The sequence below is a fragment of the Macaca nemestrina genome, chromosome X, assembly GCF_043159975.1.
Source record: "Macaca nemestrina isolate mMacNem1 chromosome X, mMacNem.hap1, whole genome shotgun sequence".
In the NCBI taxonomy this organism is placed as follows: domain Eukaryota; kingdom Metazoa; phylum Chordata; class Mammalia; order Primates; family Cercopithecidae; genus Macaca; species Macaca nemestrina.
In genome coordinates, this window is record NC_092145.1 from 140,916,582 (window position 1) to 140,934,481 (window position 17,900).

The 17,900-nt window shown below is 42.2% G+C and overlaps 1 protein-coding gene across 13 annotated transcripts in view; it reads left to right on the forward strand.

Moving 5' to 3' along the window:
• The window catches only part of LOC105478200 (SH3 domain containing kinase binding protein 1), a 362,161-nt gene that overhangs the window by 88,185 nt on the left and 256,076 nt on the right, over positions 1-17,900 (forward strand). The window lies entirely within an intron of this gene.

Here is a 17,900-nt window from a genome sequence, read left to right on the forward strand (position 1 = left end):
AATGCAGCTGGCAGTTTTGGGAATCTGGGAGGAAGCCAGGTGTGGAATTTAGCTTTCCTGTAGTGTGAAGAAATAAAGGGAGTGGGGGTAAGAATGAGATGGGAGACAGGAGGGAAAGTCAGCTTGGGGTCAGTCAAGAGCACTGTCCTGTTGCCAGATGCCAATTGAGGGGTCGGGACAGGTTCAGTTCCCCGCTCAGCTAACTGTGCAGCCATGGGCTGCTAACCAAGATCTCTCCGAGTCTTACTTTTCTCATCTGAAAATCTCCCTCCTACCACCTCACAGGATTACTGGATTGTTTGAAGTAATGAATGTGGAGGCACCTGGTGCTTGGTTGCCATCCTTCTCCTTTTCCGTGGCACTCTATGCCATAAATGCAAACAGTGTGCTGGGCTCTATGAGATGCCACCAGTGTTGCTGTCCTGGCTTGTTTCAGGGCAGCTTTTGCGGCCACCAAGTTCTCATGGTCAGTGTCATAGGTTTGATCTTGGGGTCGACCAATTGGCCTTGCTTAAGTACATAGCCCCAGGTTGCCCTTTTAGTCATGGCCAAGTACCCACCTCCCAAAACAAGGTCCTGAGGAAAGGGTATGAGTGAGTCATGGTTATGTCTCATAGATAACGTTTAAGTTTAAAGATGATGGGAACTGGGGACCCAAGTTAGGAGGCTGTGTTATAGGTCCTTGGGGAGAGTGGTAATTCAAAAGACCCCTTTCCCATCCAGCTTTGAGTTTCCAACTTATTAAAACCTATATTCAGCCAGAGCAAGGGAGAAGGAAAACAAAAGGTAAACCTTGGCCAGGCACAATGATTTATGCCTGTAATTCTGGCACTTTGGGAGGCCGAGGCAGGAGGATTGCTTGAGCCCAGGAGTTCGAGACCAGCCTGGGCAACATGGTGAGACCCTGTCTCTACTTAAAAAAAAAAAAAAATTAGCCAGGAATGGTGATACACGCCTGTAGTCCCCGCTACTCAGAAGGCTGAGGCTGAAGGATTGACTGAGCCTGGGAGGTCGAGGCAGCGGTGAACCATGATTAGGCTACTGCACTCCAGCCTGGGTGACAGGAGTGAGACCCTGTGTCAAAAAAAAATGAAAATAAAAATTAACCTTGACTGAAAACTGCTGAGCAGTCATCTGAATTCTGATTCAGAAGTACGTGTAGGAGACCGTCATGGTACTTTTCCATTGTGTTGTTTCATTTAATGTGTTTATGAATTTAGGCAGCCACCATGGACGTTGGTCAAGCCCCAGTTGCCTTTCGTGTGAGTGTGTGTGTGTGTGTGTGTGTGTGTGTGTGTGTGTGTGTGTGTGTGTGTTTAGGGCACTTTCTAGAGCCTGCTCTGTTAATTAACTGTACTATGTGCTTTATATTTGCTGTGAGTTAATTGCTGATGATAGTGTTCCCTTGCCAGTCACAAGTTCTCCCACCCCTTTCCCCCATTTAATTCCTTGCATTTCATCTCATCCATAGGCTCAAGTTGTTTGTCTTTGACTGGCAAGACTCCTCAATAATTGTGTATCAGTGATCTCTGACACAGTGCTAACTTTTATCACTGATTACAGAGAGACATTGTATAAATCATCAGGACAGTTTGTTTTGCGTATGATGATTTAAGAGCACCTCTTAATCAACATCAAAATAATGTATCAGAGTGCCAACCTTCAGTACTTTTCTGTTGCTTTTCGTTGAAATCCACTTTCTTTTCTGTGGTCTACTGGGCCTTGTATGGTCTGGCTTTGCCTGCCTTTTCAGCCTCATCGGGGTCATCTTCCCACTCAGCCACTGCCTTCTACTGTATCGAGTTCTTGCCTGTCTGAGCACTGTCTCTGGGTCCGGGCACTTGCAATTCTCACTGCTGGGAATGCCCCTTTTTTTCTTTTTTGGCTCCTTGCTTGGCTGGCCCTTTCTCTTCTTTCAGGTACCACTCTACGTAGCCCTCCAAGGCCATCTTGTCTCAAGGGCCAGCCTCCATCTTGAGTTTCCTTTCTCCATTCCCATCACATCACCACATTTATTTCCTTTACAGTCCTTATATCACAGCCTGTAAATATTTTGTTAACTCGTTGATATACTTGGTATTTGATGTCTCTCCCACCAGAATTTTAGCTCCATGAGGGCAGGGGCCTTGTCTGTCTTATCCCTACCATATCCCCAGCTCTTAACTTGATTCTAGATGCATAGAAAATGCTCAACAGATATTTGTTGAATGAATAGTTGCTTTGGATAATTAACACGGTGAATGACTTTTAAGTAGTTTGTGACTGCAAGCTGATAGAGCCAGTCCCATCTTTTATGTGGCTGAACCCCTCTCCATCTGCATCCATCACTGCTCTGGCACTTTGGGAGCATTTCAGACCCCAGGGCACTGTTTCCCTCTCTTGGCCAGCCCCTGGCTGGTGTCTGGGATAACCCTCTGTTTTAAGCATCATTTTTGTTCTCAAAATGAAAACCACCTGTCTTCAAAGTGATTTGCTTAAAATAAATGCTTTATTTCTTTACCGAGACCTTCTTCCCTTTCTGCCTTTCTCCACCTCCTGCCAAGAATAACGTGAAAAACCCCATTATCTTGGAAAGTGGTTTTCCCTCTGGTTAGAATCCAAAGCCAGATGACTTACCACCAAATGTGCTGGGGTAATAGCTTTCCCTTGCCCTGCTGCTCTAAGTTGTTAGTGAGGTCTTGGCCTTGGCACTTCCCTTCTTTGTATATTTCCTTGAAACTTCCTTCCTACAGGTAAAGAAGCTAGCCCAAGGTACCACCTAAATGGCAGTGAGGGTAGGGCCCTTGTCTAAGTAGCACTCTGTGGCAGACTGTTTGCCAGCTCACTGACACCTTACACCAATTCCAGGGAGTTGACAGTTTTTTACCCCCATTTTAGAGATAGCAAAATGGAGGCTCACTGAGGTTAGGTGACTTGTTTTTAAGCACATAGGTTGCAACCAGCCAAGATCAGAAACCAGGCTTGTCTGACTCCCAAATTCATCTTTTATTTGTTGATGTACTCAGGGTCTCCCAGGACTTTATCGACCAAGTTCTGCAGTTAAAAAAAAAAATCTGGCAACCTGGTCCACGGTACACATCCATGTAACTGCAGTAAGTTTCCTGAAACAGTAGCTGCCTTCACTGTGTGCGATGCCCTCTTGTATTCTCCATTCCATTCAACAGATGCTTGTCAGGACCTTCTAAACTGATTACATGGCCCACTGATTGGTGGCAATCCATTTGAAAACAGTTTGAGGGACATAGTGTAGGTGAGGTGTAAACTATGCTTAGTTTATATAGAGGTTTACATGGTGTAAGCTATTAAAGAGAATTTTTATGGCAATATAATATACATATATAAAATGCACGTGAGGGTAGGGTACAGCTGTTGAATTTTCACAAACTAAGCATGTCTGCATAACTAGCACCAGACCAAAACACACGCCATTGATTTAAGCTTCTTTGAATGAAGACGGAGGCATGGAGTACAACAGAAACTGATAGCCCCTGAGTTTGTTGTGAATTACGCACATACAGCTTACTCCATAGGCAGACTCTTTTTGGAGGTCCATAGCTTGCCTTTCCAGTGATGGGGCCTGGCTGGCGTTTGTTTGAGGATCTAACAATCACCGAAGGAGTCGAATGTGGCTTCTGTAATGGCCTCAGAAATTAGCACAAAAGGAGGGCTGACTGAGAATGTGCCTGGTAAAATGTGAACATAGAGGAAGAAGAAAGGGCAAGGCCCCGTAGTTGAGTACAGAAACGTTAGGGTGTGAGAATTTGTGGTCATAGTAATTGAGACCAATTTTACTGAAATGGAGGGCGGCGAAAGGAGGAAGGAAAAGGAATTTGTGATTACAGCAGCAAGCCCCTAGAGGTTAATGAATGTCTCTATAAAATAAGGAATATCTACTTCTCACGGCGAGTGTTGACTTATTAGAGAAAATTGTTTTAGTATACTGAACTAAAATGCTTAATTCTTGGCAAAAGATATAGATGCATCTCCTTGCAAAAGCAAGCTAAAGCAACTTTGCTTTCATAATGTATGGGTTCTGTAAAGCTGTCTTGGTGGACACTTTACAGTGTAATTCATCATAATGGGGTGTGCATAGAAATGAAAGGGAGCGAATATCGTAACATGCCTTGAAGCATTGAGTGCTAGGTTACAAAGGGCATTAATTAATACAACTTTATGGGATTCATTTATAGCTCACTTTTAGTCAAACTGAAATAGCTTTCCTGAATCAGGGACTTTGGGATAATAATAAATCCTTTTGTCTTTGTTGATCAGATAAGCTCTTATTCACTGACTTCCTATTACTTTCTTGGCACCCAGAGTCATGCCTGAGCACTGAGAACTTGCTGAATGAATGGAAAGAGTAAGGACAAAAAAAAAATCATAGCTAGCGTTTAATGAGTGTATACTGTGTGCTTTGCCTCTTTTATCTGATTAAGTCATCACTTCAAGCCTGTGAGGCAGGCACTGTTATCATTTTCCTCTTTATTTATTTTTCTATTTATTGAGACAGGATCTTACTCTGTCACCCAGGCTGGAGTGCAGTGGTACAATCACAGCTCACTGCAGCCTTGACCTCCTGGGCTCAAGTGATTTTCCCACCTCTCAGCCTCCTGAGTAGCTGGGACTATAGGTGCACACCAAAAATCCTGGCTGATTTTTTTTTTTTTTTTTGTGGAGACAGGGTTTCACCGTGTTGCCCAGGCTGGTCTTGAACTCCTGGACTCAGTGATCTGCCTGCCTGGGCCTCCCAGAGTGTTGGGATTATAGGTGTGAGCCACCATGCCCAGCATTATCCCTTCTTTTAGAGCCACCTTATATCCTCTGCTTGCCTGGGGACGGTTCTGGTGTATGCCTGTTGGCCTCACATTAACATTGACATCACCTGCTTTCATTCTCAGATGTCCTGGTCAGATGATAAACCATTTCAGTCTGAAATGTTCTGGTTTGGATAGACAGATGAGGAAACTGAGACACAGAGAAGCCACATCACTTTCCATGCTCACCAATCTAGTAAGATGTAAAGGTGGAATTCTTTCCTGAGAGTCTGATTCCGGGTCATGTCTGATCACTAAGTTCTGGTGCTTCACAATTTAAGCCAAGGGAGATATAATATAGAAAAACCACTCTTTATGTTTTTCAGCTTCACTATTTAGTAAAAATCACTGCCAAGTTAGCATCTGAAGTAGGTTAATGTGACTCAGGGCAGTGGGAATGTGCTAGGTAAAGACTCATTGAAACCCTAAGTGTGTGTTCATTAGTAAACCTGGACAACTAGTACCCTAGAATGATAATAGCATTCACATGTGCATGGTGCTTTATCGTTTACAAAACCTCTTCTCCCATATTATTGTGTTGAAGCTTCTTGTGCACTCAGAGGTGGGAGATGGATGGCCAGTGGTGGGATTCTCAGTTTACAGAGGAGGATGGGGTAATGAGCAGGTTGATACAGTTGCCTGCCTGAGGCTTCACGGCTAGAAAAGAGGCAGATCCAGGATTCAACCCAGGTATTCTGCCTTGGTGATCAGTGCATTCCACTCTATCACAGGTGCCTTTTAGTCTTTTTTTGTATATATATATATATATATATATATTTTTTTTTTTTTTTCTCGAGACAATGTCTTGCTCTGTCACCTAGGCCGGAATGCAGTGGCGTGATCACAACTCACTGTAGCCTCGACCTCCCAGGCTCAAACAGTCCTCCCACCTCAGCCTCCTAAATAGCTGGGATTACAGGTGTGCAACCACTATGCCTGGCTATTTATTTATTTATTTATTTTTAAGAGATGGGGTCCCACTATATTGCTCAGGCTGGTCTAGAATTCCTGGGCTAAAGTAATCCTCCTGCCTCGGCCTCCCAAAGTGCTGGGATTACAGGCGTGAGCCACCCATGCCTGGCCCAGACGTTCTTATACAGCCATTTGAGGGTGCTGTTTATGAAGGGTTAGGGAGTCACTTGAAGACTCATTTACCCAGAGTTTCTCAGCTTTGGCACTGTTGACATTTTGAGCCAGTTAAGCCTGTTGTGGGGGCTGTCCTGTGTGTTGTAGGATGTTTAGGAGCATCTCTGGGGTCTACTCACTAGATGCCAATAGCACAGTTGCCCCACCCCCCCCCACCAGATCCCTCCAAGACAACAAAGAAAAGTGTCTCCAGACATTACCAAATGTCCCTTCTGGGGGCACGATTGCCTTTGGTTAGGAACCACTGGCCTAACATAATAGTCACATTTAAAAGAGGGAAGGACGACCTTGAAAATGTTAGACCTGTCTTCTTCCCCTTTCTCTAGTTTCTAGAGCATCAGAAAAACAGTTGACAGACCTGCAAAGGGGCAAAAGAGAGAGAGAACAAGCAACATGTTTCATGTGGAATTCTCTTCCATGGAAGAGCATTGTGTCTGCCAAAGGATAAGATAGCCAACATTTTTTAAGTTAAAAATCACACAGTTAAAAATGTTTTGATAGAAAAGTTAGAATAGAGATCAGCCAAAATATACACATACAGAATCTCCTGTAATCTTACTGCCGAGAAAACTGTGGTTCATATTTTGGTCTATTTCCTTCTAACCTTTTCCAGCATGCATATACAAGTATATATTAAAAAAATAATTTTCCAAATAGAGTCATGCCAAAAGCTGTTATAAACAGCTTTTTAATTTAAATGTGCCACAAGTATCTTTCCACATCTATGATACAGAGTTACTAAGTTTTGTAGTATTTTGTTGTATGGCTAGCATATAATTTATTCACTTAGTCTCCTGTTGTGTACATTTGGTTTGTTTCTAATTTGGTTTTTGCTATTAACATGCAAAACCATGGTGAGTATCCATGTGCATACTTACGCCCTTCCCAGCTTGTTTTTATTTTTTCCTTCCAGAAGTTACCATCACTGTAATTTTTAGTATCCATTGAGCAAGATATCGAATTCATAATGTTCTGGATTGTATTTTAATTATGTCACATACCTTTACCCCTCAAAATTTTGGAAATGTATTGATTAAAAATGTGTTTATGTGCTAGGCTTGCAGAATGGGGTGTGGAAAGTTCTTTGGTTTTCTGATTGAACGATGACTAATAAGAAACCATTTAGGTTTTGTGCCTTGTTCATGAAGCCCACTCTTAACTGTGTCAGGCTACTTCCTGAGTAGGAATCAGCCCAGTGAAGGTTGCTTAACCCTCCCTTAAGATTCTGTTCACTGCTGAAAGAAATTCAAGGCTATATGCTCATGAATTCTCATTGCTCATGGATTTTTCTTCTATGCGTTTTAAATTATAAACTCACGGAAAAGACATTCGGATGGTAGAGACGAGCGTAAAGTTTCCTATTTCACTCCCCTCCCCCTTGGGTTTTTGTTTTTTTCTTCATTCTCTAGGATTTTTGTATATACAAAAATATTGTATTTTTCAATAATTATACAAATATTGAAATACAAAAAAAATTAAAAGCCACAAATTGGGCAACAGAATGCAATGTATGAGCCAAGCAGCTTTTTTCCACTTAATGCATCTTTCTGTATCAGCACCTTATTGTGTTTAATTGGTGCCCTATTTGGGGTTGTTTTCAGCTTCTCCTGCAACAAGTCACCTTTTATTATGAGTCTATCCATGGGATACCTGCTTAGCAGTGGAGTTGTTGGGTTAAGAGTTTATGCCCTTATGGTTTTGATAGATATTGCTAAATTGCCCTTCTACCAGCAGTATATAGCTTGACTTGTTTCTATCAGGCATTTTTTTCGTGCCTGGCATAAATTATTGAATAATAAACTGGGAACACAAAGGTAGAACCTCATCTATAGGAAGGGGCATAGTTGGTTAGGAGACCACGTCTTCCCTAATGACCATTATGAGGATTGGTTTTCAGCCTTGAGAATACTCAGAGGGATGTGTATTTACTGGTTTTCTCCTGGGCTTGGCCTGAAACTGGCTTTTACTTTTTTCAACCATGGAGTAAGAATATGCATATAAAGTTGGGAGACAATACCCATCGAATATGCATATAAAGTTGGGAGACAATACCCATCGAATATGCATATAAAGTTGGGAGACAATACCCATCGAATATCTGGGAATATTCGATGACATGCCTCAATTAGAATTGAGGTGGTTAGAAATGGACCCTCATTACTAAAGAGGTTGTGACATGTAAATATCAGTGGGTCTCTGAAATAGAAGCATAGGTCATTTGGCATTTGGTACAGTGTATCAAATGGAACATAATATAATAAACGTAAATGGAACATGTTATAATCATGTTACAATCGTTACTACCCCTCTTATCTCTTCAATGAAGTCTTTTCTGATATTTCTTCATTCCCCATCTTCTCCCACTCCATGATGACATTTTTTCACACTGTCCTTTAAAAAATATAGCTGGTTCTGCATTTTGGGCTTTTAATTGTTTTATTATCTTGGATCAGATATGTATCCCTAATCAAATTTTAACCAACACTTGGTTTCTAATCCTCTTCACTCTGGCTGGGTATTTGGAACATAAATATTTTGATTGGTTGCCCACTCTAGAATTCTTCTGATTTTGTGGGGTCCCTGTGCTTAGTAAAGGAGGGCTCTCTCCTGGACATCTCTCCCTTGTAGGTCCACAGAACAGTACTCATAAAGGACTCTGTCATCTCAGTCTTCAGAGCGCTGCTTTCCTGCCTAGGGAAGGGCACAGCAGGGTGTCAACTTTTATATTATTTGGTATCTGAAGCAGCAGAGGATGGCAGATATTTGAAGATGCTTCTGTGAACCCTGGTGGGTACAGCAGCTGCCAGAGCCCAGGTAACCATGTTAAGGGCTCATGCTTTCTGAAATGTCAGGGCTTTCTGATGGGCACTTTTTAGGGTATTCTTGGCCACAATTTTTTTTGAGTCACCCTGAAGTGTCCTGAAGGGTGGAAGCTAAAGTCCATGTAGGTTTGGCCTCAGGCTGGGCCCCTTAGAGGAGGTGGGGCAGCTTTCCTCTCCCTTCTCCTTGCGCCCCGAGGGCTGACACTGTGCCTTGGGGACTCTCCCTGGCCTTTCCCAGGGGATGACCTGGAGAGAGTCTTAAAAAGTCTTAAAAAAAAAAACAAACCAAAAAGCTGTTATTTATTTTTCTTATGGTTCAGATAATATATTTTCTTTTATAGCAAATGAAGAGGGCTTTTGGGGGGCAGGCAGTGTGATCTGAGGAAAATGACCTCTGGGATCAAATAGTTCTGGGTTGGAATGTGGGCTCTGTGGCCTTTTCCCTAAAGGGCTGTTATGGGCCAAATTTTGTCCCTAACCCCCCTGTACCTCATAATGTGACTGTGTTTGGAGATAGGTCCCTTAAAGAGGTGATTAAGTTAAAATGAGGCCATTAGGGTGGGCCTTAATCCAATCTGACTGGCTTCCTCATAAGAAGAGGAGATTAGGGCACACAGAAAGATACCAGGGGCGCGGATGCACAGAGGAAAGACCATGTGAGGACACAGTGAGCAGGTGGCCATCTGCAAGCCAAGGAGAGGGGCCCCAGGAGAAACAGTGTACCTTGATTCCAGCCTCCAGAGCTGTGAGGTTATGAATTTCTATTACTTAAGCCCCCCTAGTCTGTGGTAATTTGTTATGGCAACCCAAGCTGACTAAGGTGGGGGCTTTTAGCAAGTCAAGTCCCCTGATTTTGCTTTCCTAAAGAGAGACCACAACACCCTGAGTTGACATGAAGAGTGGACACAGTGCCTGGCTTCTAGGAGGTACTCTCAAATGGCAGTGGTGGTGGTGACCATAATCATTTAATAATATGATAATAGAAATCACCACCCCCTTCTCTCACCCAAGTTTTCTGACTCCGTCTGGTTTGAGGTTTTTCTTTTTCTTTCTTTCTTTATTTGTATATATATTTTTGAGATGGAGCCTTGCTCTATCACCCCGGCTAAAGTGCAGTGGCACAGTCTCGGCTCACTGCAACCTCTACCTCCTGGGTTCAAGCAATTCTTCTGCCTCAGCCTCCCAAGTAGCTGGGATTACAGGCATGCGCCACCATGCCTGGCTAATTTTTGTATTTTTAGTAGAGACCTGGTTTCGCCATGTTGTCCAGGATGGTCTCAAACTCCTGACCTTGTAATCCACCCACCTCGGCCTCCCAAAGTGCTGGGATTACAGGTGTGAGCCACCGTGCCTGGCCTCTTTAGTTTTTTAACTTTCCTTTTAAGTCCTTTTCAAAGAGGCTTGCAAAGAACTCATATGATCAGAGATGGGTACTTTATAGGTTGAGTGAAGTATTTTCTTTTGAGTAACTCTTTTCATCCTTTTCATCTGTTAACATATGGGAGGTCCAGGTAAAATTGTATTTAGAACAAGGATTCTGCTGCTAAAACAGATTCAAAGTGACTTTTGGTGTGGTGTGCATATTTACTGTACCTGACACCCATTGTATTAGTTTGCTTGTGCTGCCGTGACAAAGTAACACATGCTGTGAGTGGCTTAATCAATGGAAATTTATTGTCTGGCAGTTCTGGAGGCTGGAATTCAGAGATCAAGGTGTGGGCAGGATTGGTTCCTTCTGAGGGTCATGACGGAGAATGTGCTCCGTGCCTCTCCCCTTGCTTCTGGTGGTTTGCTGACAATCTTTGGGTTGTAGACACATCACCCCAGTCTCTGTCTTCATCTTCACATGGCATTCTCTTCTCCCTGTGTGCAAATCTCTGATTCAAAGTTCTTCATTTTTGTTTTTTTGTTTTTTTTTGTTTTTTTTTTTTGGAGATAGGATCTTGCTTTGTTGCTCAGGCTGGAGTACCCTGGCATGATCATGGCTCACTGCAGCCTCCATCTTCTGGGCTCAAGTGATCCTCCCACCTTGACCTCCCAAAGTGCTGGGATTACAGCCATGACTACGTTGCCCGCCCAAAGTTCTCCTTTTATAAGGATACCAGTCATATTGGATTAGCACCCACCCAATGACCTAATTTTAACTTGATCATCTGCAAAGACCCTATTTCTAAATAATGTCATATTCGTGGATACTGGGGATAAGGACTTCCATATCTTTTGGGGAGATACAATTCAACTCATAACACAGATTATATTGGAACCCTATTTACCATCTGTACACCTCTGCCTGTGGCTGGCAGCTTCCCAGGAGAAGTCCCCCTGCCTGGTCTGCTGTTCCTGTTTGCCATGCAGATTTCAGCTAAGAAGTCACCTGCTAGAGAGGCCTTCCCTGGCCACCCTCAATATAGAGTGATTGAATGAATGAAATAGATTGCAGAGTAAAATTAAAATGTGATTGAGAATTATGCTGAGCATAATTTACCCTTAAAAGTGTGAGAGAACTCTCCACCCCACATCAATGTTACTTGTAACTTTTTGTATATGTTGGCTGTGTCCCCACCACAGATGCTATTTAAATATCATTTTGTGCTTGTGAATTGAGATGTCGGGCACCTTCTGAATGTCATGATGTTTCCTATTCTGTGTGCAGAGTGTGCCAAGAGGATTCAATTTGTTGGATTTAGATTTTTTTTTTTTGCAATGAATCACTATTTGATTATGATTTTACAACAATTCACAGAATCAAACTGGCTAGACCCCTTCTCTGAAGGACATCTCAGGTCCAGAAAACCTGTGAATCATGAATAAGGGAAACATTTACTAATGCTAGTTAATTATCAGTGTTTGTTAAATATGTTCTCCTTGCTGAAACTGCTAGGGGCTGTGCAGAATACAGAAATAGAATAGGCAATAGCTGTGGCCTCCATGAACACACAATTCACATCAAACAGCCAAAAAATATATAATACATGCAAAGTTGTGTGAGAATGTGTAGTACAGAAATTAAGAAGAAGTGCTTGTTGTGGACCAGAATGATCAAGGCAGGCTTTGTTGAGGAACTTAGCTAGGCTTGGGCTGTGCCTTAAAGAGTTGGAGATCCCAGGAGAGGAGAGAGAATACCAGCTCAAGACAATATTAACATAATATCATTAAGCTGTATAATAGTCACAGTATATTTTGTACTACCAGGTTTTAATAAAAATTTTCTTCACAAGATAGATGTGAGACGATTTGTAACAGAAAAATATTGTATACATCCTAAATGTCCATCCACTTGGGATATATAAGTTATAGTACATCCATACAGTAGAATACTCTACAGTCAGAAAAAAGAATGAGGATGCTTTTTACCGCTGTGGACCTTCCAAATATATTATTGTTCAGTGAGAAAAGCATGGTGCAGGACAGTGAGTATGATATGCTAATGTATGATATTTTCTTAAAGAAACTAGAAGTTGCTTAACTAATAACCTATGTGTGGTCATGGCAAACTGGGAGAATGGGAGCTCGATTGTGTATGGGGATGTTTGTGTGTATGTGTGTGATTTGAATGATGTAAATATATCCTATTCAAAAAGTTAGACAGGTATGACGACAATAGTATTTGGTCACACTCTTGCTACTCTTAAATTGACTTAGTGTTTTGCCTTGCTGGGACATAATAAACGAAGATAACCAGCTACACCAGATATCCTAGAGATAAACTTTTGCATTTGCCCAGAGAATGAAATTCCCTTCACCAGCTTTTCACTTTTGTTGGCTGCCACTAGAAAGGTTTCAAACATAACACTCAGTAGAGGGGCTGGTCTAAGGAACCCCTTTTTACCCATCGTCTATCTTCAGCAGTTATCATCTGCTGGCCAATGCTGTTTTGTTGGTTCTCTCTCCTCCTCATTCTTCCCCTTCTTCCCTGTCCTCGATTATTTTGAAGGCAATGCCATTCTGATGGAATAATTTAGAAATATTACTCTGACCTCCTGAGTCCTACCATGGCCCCAGACATGCAGAGTAAATTAGAGCTTAGGTGGGAAAAGCTGTCTTTAATGGAATTTGGCTCATCTCGTTAAACTCATTTGATTTTACTTAAAAATTTTTTAAAAATTATTGCGCAATACACATAACATAAAATTTATCATCTTAATCATTTGAAGTGTATGGTTCAAATAGCATTAAGTACATTCACATTGTTATGCCACTAATCTTCAGAACTTTTTTATCTTGCAAAACTGAAACTCTGCACCCAAGAAACACCAGCTCTCCATTTCTCCCTCCCCCCAGCCCCTGGCAACCACCATTCTGTGTTCTATGTCTGAATTTGACTGCTCCAAGTACTTCATGTAAGTGGAATCATATATGATTTGTCTTTTTGTGATTTTCTTATTCTACTTAGCATAATGTCCTCAAGGTTCATCCATGTGGTAGCATGTGACAGGATTTCCTTCCCTTCTAAGGCTGAATCATTTCCTCTTGTATGGATATACTACATTTTGTTTATCCATTCATTCATTGATAGATACTTGGGCTAAGTTTACTTTTTGCCCCTGCTTGGAATATAAGGTTTTATGGCTCATAATAATTTCATGCTGTAGCTCATCAGAATGCCTCAGTACACTATAACCCTCCAGTTAAGAGAATAATTCTGAGCAGTTTGAGAATATATATATATATTTTTGAGACAGGGTCTCACTCTGTCGCCCAGGTTGGAGTGCAGTGGCGCAGTCTTGGCTCACTGCAATCTCTGCCTCTCTGGCTCAAGTGATGCTCTCACCTCAGCCTCCCAAGTAGCTGGGACCACAGGTATGTACCACCATGCCTAGCTAATTTTTTTTTTTTTTTGGTATTATTTGTAGAGACCGGGTTTCACCATGTCGCCCAGACCAGGTTGGTCTCCAACTCCTGGGCTCAAGCAGTTTGCCCACCTCATCCTCTGAAGGTGCTTGAGAATTCTTATACCGAATACTTTGACTTGAAAAACCAGCACATTTTCCTTTCTGCTTTTGTGACCAAGGACAGCTTTTTCCCTCAAAGTTCTTAAATTGAATTTTGTCTCTTATTGGACTAGATTATGAATTTAGAGAGACTGGGGCAGGGGGTGGGGTGGTATCTTCATTTGCCCAGTACCTGGCACTGTGCTTGGTGCTGGGTGGGTACTGAGTATGTATTTGTTGGAGGAGGAGTGTTACTTTGGGCAAGGCACGTACCTACACCTGTATAATTAGGAAGTTGAACCAGATGAATTCTAAGACCCCTTTTGGTTCTAACATTGTTTGGGTCTATCATTAAACCTGAAAATTCCAGGCTGGGCGCAGTGGCTCACGCCTGTAATCACAGCACTTTGGGAGGTCAAGGTGGGCAGATCGCTTGAGGTCAGGAGTTTGAGACGAGCCTGGCCCACATGGTGAAACCCCATCCATCTCTGCTAAAAACATAAAAATCAGTTGGGTGTGGTGGTGCAGGACTGTAACCCCAGTTACTTGGGAGGCTCAGGCAGGAGAATTGCTTGAACCCAGGAGGTGGAGGTTGCAGTGAGCTGAGATCGCGCCACTGCACTCCAGCCTGGGCGACAGAGTGAGACTGTGTCTAAAAACTTAAAATAATAAATCTGATGATGAAAATTTCAGACTCTCTGGAATACTGGAGAGTGGGGGGAGGTAGTGAGATTTTTGGATAGACATATTTTCACTGCCCCTCAAATGATACTCCGAGGTGGTCACCTACAAGTAAAACCATCTCAGGATATAGTGTTTCTTAAAATAACATTCTGGATTTGGGACTTCCTCTTTGTGCAGTGGGTACCATTCTTTGAATAACAAGCTACCATCTAAAAAGTGATTTTAAGTTAAGCTTAATTGTGTACCACATTTCCTAAATATACACGGATAGAAAACAAACCTCCTCTTGACATAATCATCTTTATAATGAATCTCATAGGAAGTCTTAATGGTAATCTTACCATCAGAAGAAGTCAAAGCAATGAGCAACTGAGGAAAATGAAAATTCTGGAATTAGAGAAAAAAATGCTGATAAGAAAGGACAGATGTGGTCTGAGTATTGAATCTTGTTGATTTTCTGAACTTTATGCTAGTTTGTACATTTTTATTTTAAGCCTGGTTTCCAAGTCTCTTGTTAGCAACCAGATGGTCGTTAAATAATTGATACGGGTTCATTTTAAGCCCATTTGGGGAACATAATGGCCTGAATTTTCCAGTAGAAGGATTTAGTAATTCTGCTGATCTTTGAATGCCAACAGGATTTTTTGGAAATTGAGTTCCCTAATGTCTTGGAAGTAACTCTTGGAAAATAAGAACCAGTGAATTGATTGCATGATGTACTTGGAATAAAAAGTTAAGGATATGGATATGGTTTATTTTGGCTAAAACATCCACCCTTAGAAGTGGTTAAATTTGTAAAATTAGGTGAGGATGTATGTGTGTGTTGTTTGTTTTCTGAGGCTTGAGTTAATGAATATGAATAGACATTTCAAATACACTGATATTTCCCATTTTCAGACAGCTGTTCAAAACTCTAGGGTCTGTGCATGTTTTTACTTATATCTGGGAGCTAAAAAGTCTGAGATCATAGAAACAGTAGAATTATGGTTATTAGAGGTTGGGAAGGGTAGGGAGAGAGGAGGATAGGGAGAGGTTGATTAAGGGATACAGAATTACAGCTAGATGGGAAGAATAAGTTCTAGTATTCCGTGGCATCGTAGGCTGACTATAAACAACAATTTATTGTATATTTTCAAACAGCTAGAGGAGAGGATTTCAAATGTTTTCAGCACAAACAAATGCTCAATGTTTGAGGTGATGGATATGCTAATTATTCAGATTTGATTATTATGCATTGTATATATGTACTGAAATAGCCCATGTACCCCATAAATATGTACAATTATTATGTGTCAATTAACCAAAACACTGGGGTTTGCTACTCTACAGTCTTACTAAATGCTTTTCAAAGAAAAAGAAACTCCTTAAAGTGTGGTTTGCAACGAGAAAAAGGGTTGTGAGTTGCCTCCAGAGTCAGTGAGCCTCAGTGGTCATTTTGTTGTTGTTTTTGAGACAGGGCCTTGCTCTGTCACCTAGGCTGGAGAGTGCAGTGGCACGATCACAGCTTACTGCAACCTTGACCTCTTGGGCTCAAGTGATTCTCCCACCCCAACCACCCGAGTAGCTGGGACTACAGGCACATGACACCACGCTGGCTGATTTTTGTAGCTTTTTTTTTTTTTTTTTCTCTTGGTAGACAGGGTTTCGCCATGTTGCCCAGGCTGGTCTCACGCACTCTGGGCTCAAGAGATCCTCCCACCTTATCCTCTCGAAGTGCTGGGATTACAGGCATGAGTCACCGTGCCTGACCTGTTATTTGAACTGGAGAAAGGCATCAGCAACTGTTTTGGGGGTGCTAGTGAGCCGCAGGTTGTGTTGCTGGAAATAGTTAACGAGGAAGCTGAGATCTGTCTGAAAGAGCCTCATGAACTGTCAGAGTGGTGACAGAGCGGCTGTGCTATGGGGAGGTACTGCTTTCAAGTGCTCTTTTAAGTAGTTCCTATTCTCAGAATGTCACTAGGTGTTTCCAGCAGAATCCCATCTTGCAAAACATGTCTGTCCTGGGCTCTGTTTTGTTGTGTATGTACAAAGCCTTCCTTTCCTCTCCTCTGCTTACGCCACCATGGCTAGCCAGTCTTTGGCTGTCTTGGGATCTGAGTGGAGCTCCTGGTGGGACCAGCCCCAGAGGCCTCATTGATGGACAGATTAGTTTTCCTTGGCTGCCACAACAAATGACCACAAACTGGGTGGCTTAAAACAGCAGAAATTTATTATCTCTGATTTCTGGAGGCCAGAAGTCCAGAATCAATGTGCCCTCCAATGGTATTGTAGGGGAGTAGCCACTCCTCCTTTTTTTTTTATTGAGACAGGGTCTTGCTCTCTCACCCAGGCTGGAGTGCAGAGGTATAATCATGGCTCACTGCAGCCTTGACCTTCTGGGGTCAAGCAGTCCTCCCACCTCAGCCTCCCAAGTAGCTGGGACTACAGGTGAGCACTACCACACCTGGTGGCTCCTGGCTTTCCTTTGCTTCCAGCCACATCACGCCTATCTCTGCCTTCCTCTTCACATTGCCTTCTCCTCTGTCCATCTTCTCCTCTGTGTGTTTCATATGAGGACAACACTTGTCATTGGATTTAGGGACCCCCAGGATAATCCAGAATGATCTCTTCATCTCAGGATCCTTAACTACATCAGCAAAGACCCTTTCCCCAAATAAGGTCTTGATTCTGGGAATTAGAATGTTGACATATTTTTTCAGGGGGTTGCCATTCAACTTACCACAGTAGGAGTACCAATTCAGGATGGGGCCTTGAAAAGGAAGCAGAAGAAACAAAAGCCTTCATAATGTGATAGTTTAAAAAATCTGCCTGGTCATTTTAAAAAAAGCCTTCAGAAAGTAACTTTATTGAGGCACATTTTAAATATCATGTAATTCACTCATTTCAAGAATATAGCTCAATGGTTTTTAGTAAACATACTCAGTTATGCAACCATCATCATAAAATGCTTTAGAACATTTTCATCAGCCCAATAATATCCACATCCTTCATGCCCATTTATTGTTAATTCCCATTCCCACTCCCAGCTTCACTGCCTGCTGTCTGCTTTCTCTCTAGATCTGCCTTTTCTGGATGTTTCATATAAAGGGTTTTTTTTTTTTTTGGTGACAGAGTCTCACCAGGCTAGAGTACAGTGGTACAATCATGGCTCACTGCAGTCTCGACCTCCCAGGCTCAAGTGATCCTCTGTATCCTTAAGGGATACAGAATCTCAGCCTTCTGATAGCTGGGACCACAGGTGCATGCCGCTATGCTTAGCTAATTTTTTGTTGTTGTTATTTAGACAGGGTTTCACTATGTTGCCTAGGCTGGTCTAGAACTCTTGTACTCAAGCAGTCCTCCCACCTTGGCCTCCCAAAGTGCTGAGAGTACAGGCATGAGCCACCATGCTTGGCCTAAAATTTTATTTAAAACTTAAGAAAACATTTCTGATTGTAAAATATGGAGAAGGACAATCCCATCACCTGGAGTCTGTGAGAAATGCAGAATCTGCATTTTAGCAA